At 49.7% G+C, this 5,223-nt stretch overlaps 1 non-coding gene across 1 annotated transcript; it reads left to right on the top strand.

The window, feature by feature from the left end:
• The first annotated feature begins 283 nt into the window (after positions 1 to 283).
• LOC143647433 (U1 spliceosomal RNA) lies at positions 284 to 444 on the top strand. Its single transcript, XR_013158060.1, has one exon. It is a non-coding gene; the product is annotated as a U1 spliceosomal RNA (small nuclear RNA).
• Positions 445 to 5,223: the final 4,779 nt, after the last annotated feature.

Below are 5,223 nucleotides of genomic sequence, written 5' to 3'. Positions count from 1 at the left end.
AGTCTGTGGTCATTTGCTATAGCAACTATAGAAAACTAACACACTTCTCTAAATATTGCATGGAGGGTTTTGTGTGGATGCATGTCTTCATTTCGGCTAGGTAAATGCCTAGGGTTATAGGATAAGTGTGCGTTAATAAGAAACTACAAAGCTGTTTTTCAAAGTGACTGTCCATCTTGCTTTCCTTGTTCTAGATACTCCATATTCTAACCAGTGCTTGATGATTTCAGTTCTTTTTTTTGTAATTTTGAGCAATCTATTAGGTGGGTAAGACCCTGACTCTTAACTTACTTCATAGGGGAGACACTGTGATCATCAAGATGGCTTTCCCAGGTAAAGGCTCATCCATTGCACTCCGGCTGTGCTGGCCCCTGGGATTTCCCCAAATGTGGGAACCCCGACTGCATAATTTGTTATGGGGAACTGCATTTGCACTTTTTCCTGGAAAAAAAAAGACCCTGTCTCTTTTAATGTATTCTCCTACTAAAACCTCTTCTCTCCGTTTGGATTAGGAAACAAGGCAGTGCCTCATCTATTTGCACTGATTATCACAGTGATACTCATGTAATAGGCACAACTCAAATGGATATTCAATGATGAAAATAATACTTCTAAGTTAGCCCATTGAAGTCACAGATAAAGTATCATTTTCACTTTTAGAAATATTTTTTCTGTTATATCAACTAAATCCTATCTGAATATTTTCTAGTGTCAAGAGATACTCATTCATTCCAGAACAGCCATTAAGTTTGCTCTAAAGCCTTTGCTTTTATACCTGAGATGTGTGACTGTGATGTGGCTGGCAGGAGCCCTGTGTGGGAATCCCAGCAGGAGGCGTGGACGTGGAGTTGACTGTGGACTGTTACTGCCTCGTTCCTGACAAGGGGCCTAAGAAACTTAGCAGAAGCTCTCCGTAACACTCAGTTTCATAGGAAACACATGGAATTCGTTCTTTCCTTCACTCATTCGGAGGCGCGATTTTGCATAGGCCCTGTCTGGCCCTGGAGCTTACAACAAAGAAGCAGCTGGAGCAGGTTAACATGCTTAGAGAACACACTTGCTGGCCAACGCAGGCACTGGCTGAAGCAAGGGCATGCCACGAAGTGTGAGCGTTGAGTTGGATTGCACCGAGGGCTACATTACCTTGAGAGATGGTGGGGAAGCCCTTCAAAGGAGGTAATATTTAAACTGAACCTGAATGACAAGGAAAAGCCCAGCCAGATCTGGTGGATGCTTTCGGAGCAGCTGCTGCAAAGGCGCTGAAAGGGCAGGAACCAGTGGGATGCATGAGTGCAGGCAGACCCCGATAGGAAGCTGAGCTAGAAGGAGGGGTCAGCGGAGCCATGGGAAGTCAGAGGGTTTAACCAGAAACCCTTGTACTCATGAGTGGCTGCAGGGTGGGAAGGAGGGCAGAGCACAAGCAGGCTCAGGGAGCCTCAAGGTCAGGAGGGTCACTGATGGTGTCCTGGCTATCATATGGGATGGAGACAAAGGAGAATGGATGGGCTGGCCATGTGCTTGCTGGTGACCAAATCAGCAGATGCATTGCTGGAAGAGGAACCATGGAGACTTGGACACTCCAGGCTTGAGCACATCCCCATCAGTGCAGATGGGTAAAAGCAAGTGTGAGGGGAACCAAGAGTTTGGGCCAAGTCCCATTCCGGAGACCCAGGTGGAGATGGCAGAAGGAAGGGTGAGCCAGGAGAGAGTGGATGGCAGAGAAGGGGTGCATGGATCCCGGCGTGGAACGCAGGTACAAGGAACAGGATCCATCTGCCTTCACAAATGTCCTTGCTGTCCAGACAAGGGTCACCTGCTGAGAGCCAGCCGTGGGGCCATTCTGACCACTCGTCCAAGCGGGACTGGAGCTGATTGACAGCATGACAGAGGGCTCCAGGTGAATCTTCCTGAAGGAGCTGATGGCTGGACAAAAGCAACGATTAACTTTGAAACCCTGCAGCCAGGCCCCACTAGGGGGGAGGCAGGCTGGCTCAAAAGCTTTTTGAGTATGGGTGTCCCCCACACACAAATGCTGACTTTTCTTGGAAAGCATGTTAGATTTGTTGGTAAAGATGCAGATAGTTTGGGACCAAAATGTCTAGTCTATAGATCCATGAAGAATAAAAACATGCTGGGGGAGGCAGAGAGAGAGAGAGTGGGGCAGGGAGATTTCTCAACGATGCACACTGGCAGAAAACGTGATCAGGGAGAAGGTTTTTGTTTACTCTCTCCCTATTTCTTCTTTTCCTTTAATATTTCGCCTCCAGACGGATGGTGGCCCCTGAGGATGGTACACTTGGAAAAACAGTTGGAGTGAGAAAGGGTTACCTTTCAAATCCTCAAGCAAGTTGATCAAATAGAGCCTTCCTGCTTCTAGCTCTAAGGCACAATTATGTGTAACCAGGACCCCCTCTGAGAATTCATGTGAGAATCCAAAATTGGAGATGGAGTCTGAGCCCATTTGTGTTTTATTTAACATAATTATTCGAACAGCTAATCCTCCGCTAACACATCTGTCCTTTCCCTTCACACGTAGAAACAGGAAATCTCACAGCATGTGAGTTTCTGCAGCTGAGTGCAGGCCAGGGTGTGTTAAGTGGACAGTTACTTGGGATGGAAGATGATGCTGTCGTGCTATGAAGTGGTCAGTGCATCCCAGAGCCACCCCTTCACCCGTCCATTTGCACAATGCTTTCAGCCTTTAATGGGCTTTTACAGTCTGTCCTTCATCAGTCTAATCCTGCGGGCTAAGTCTGGGAAATAGAAATAATTCCATTTTACAGATAAACAATCATGGAACGTGGTGTTAAGGATCATGGCCATGCAGACAACAGAAACCCCAGCAGGCCTGAGACCCTCGCCCCCAGACGTGGCACAATGTGGCATCCCCTCCTCCCCCCCCACACACACCAGCATAAGAGGACAGGGTCAGACAGAAGCAGGTGAGGGAGTCGGCCCTCGAGAGCACAGGTGCTGCCCTCTCCTCGCTGGCTGTTGGGCTGCCCTACCTGGCCCGAGCACCCAGCTTCAGGCTGCTGCCGGGGAGAAACCACACCTGCAAATGTCAGGGCCCAGAAGGCCACATACTCCATGGCTTTCTTGATGGTTCAACTCAACTCTTCCCTTGAGTGCCAACTTTGGGAAGCGCCTGAAAATTGGTTCAATGAAAGCTGTCTCCCTCTGGACGCTATGTCCATGGTGTGTCTGACCCAGAGCTCGGGCCTTGACCACCTCTCATTTTTTGGCATCATGGAGAGGCACCTAAGCTTCTGTGAGGGTCAAGTGCATGGGCCCATTTGGCCGGGTTATGGTGTCCAGCTGTTTGGCCAAGCAAGCACCGGCCTTACTGTTATTAGTAAGGGAGGCTCGTAGGTAGATTTGCATCTATAGTCAGTTGAATGCATCTACCATCAGCAAAGGAGACTGCATTCAGCAGTGAGAGGAGTCCCATCCTCGTCCAGTCAGGGGAGGCTGAGGCTTCCCACAGTCCAAAGAGGAACTTTTCTCTCTCCTTCAGCCAGCCAGCGCCTCCTGGGAGTTCACGCTCACCTTAACTGAGTTTCCAACCTGTGGCCTACCCTGCGGAATTCAGACTTGCCAATCCCTGTATGAGGCAATTCCTTTAATACTTGCATCTATTTATCTATCTATCATCTATTTATCAATCCTGCAGGTCCTGCTGCTCTGGAGGGCTGAGACTGACACAGCTTCCCAATCTGTGAACCTTTTCTCAGATGTGACCTTTGGAGGCCTTTGGATGAAAAACATGTCCTCACCTGCAAAGAGGGTGAGGACAGATCCATCCCCTGCCCCCACCGCACAGGACGCTTGTGAGGATGAATTAAAGCAGACCACAGCTGTTACTTTCACATCAGCTGAAGCCGTTTGAAACCTCGGAGACCACAGGGGCACGAGCTCTCAGGCACTTTGAGAGTAAAACCCTGGGTACTTGTGATCCTTCTTCTCTCTGTAAAGAATTTGTGGGTGCTGTCCTAATTCTGGGCCATGCTCGTAAGAGCCCCGGATTATTAAATGACTCTGCTGGAGAGCGTGGGAAGCCCGCGGAACCCACTTTGCTATGACATTGTTGGATGTCGCAGGTCTCCTCAACCCATGCAAGCGTGCGTGGTGTGACTCAGCGTTGTCGGTCCCCTCGGCCTGTGCGAGCATGCATGGTGTGACTCCACATTGTCCGTCTCCTCGGCCTGTGTGCGCGTGCGTGGTGTGACTTCGTGTGTGCAATGCTGTGGAAATTCAGCTTAGGGTGCACTCCCACGGGTGTGACTGAGCATCCCCAAATGGAGAGGATACGGTTTTGCCGTCAATCTTTCTTCTCCTGCATAGTTGTCAGATGGGGATTGAGGTTTTGAATTTTAGAACAAGATCCTTCACTGTCCACATGGTGTTTACATCATGTGATGGGGTCGCATTCACTCTTTCTACTTGTGGCCCAACAGCTACAGGTTTCTGACAAATCAAGTCCCCGATGTTGCTTGTGGAGTGGCTGGTGCTCCCTGGGGCGCGAGGCAGGAGCTCTCACCCCACAGGTTCCATGTCTGACCCAAACCCTCCCACCTGCAGAGGCCACCATCCCACCCAAGCAATTGTATTCCTGTTGAAGCGGCCACTGCTGTGCACACGTGGAGAGCTCTTTGCCCTAACGACACTGAGGCATTGCAACTGCAACCATTGACCTGAAGTACTTAACAGGTCAAACGCCAGCACAGCTCTCTAGCTGCCAGGCACACACCTGCAATTCAGTTGTGGTCTGTGTGTGTGTGTGTGTGTATGTTTTCATTTGCATGCAAGATGAGCCATGCAAGACACAGCCTTGGAAAAGAGGCAACCCAGATTACAGTACCACCATCTCAGAGGGTTGAGGGGCCCAGAAGTGAGTAAGTCGAGCTATAACAAAGTAAAGAAGGAGCATATTTGTGTACCTGAATTTGGATTCTGAGTTTCATGCCCCTCATCAAATAAGCTGCTAAAAATAAACACCAGGACAGCCATGGTTGGGGGTCCAGGACCCTTTGGTGTCTTCCGGAGCTCGGCTACTCAAGGTGTGGTCCTCGGCAGCAGACCACTGACATGACCTGAGAGCTTTTCTGAAATGCGGAACCCCCACCCCGCTACCCCTCCACTACTGAATCAGAATCTGCCTCTTAGCCAGCCACGACCTCCCTGCAGCACTAAAGCTGAGAAGTTCTGCTATTCCAGGACTCC

Source organism: Tamandua tetradactyla, chromosome 9 (assembly GCF_023851605.1).
Source record: "Tamandua tetradactyla isolate mTamTet1 chromosome 9, mTamTet1.pri, whole genome shotgun sequence".
NCBI lineage: Eukaryota > Metazoa > Chordata > Mammalia > Pilosa > Myrmecophagidae > Tamandua > Tamandua tetradactyla.
This window is presented reverse-complemented; position numbering and strand designations above follow the sequence as displayed.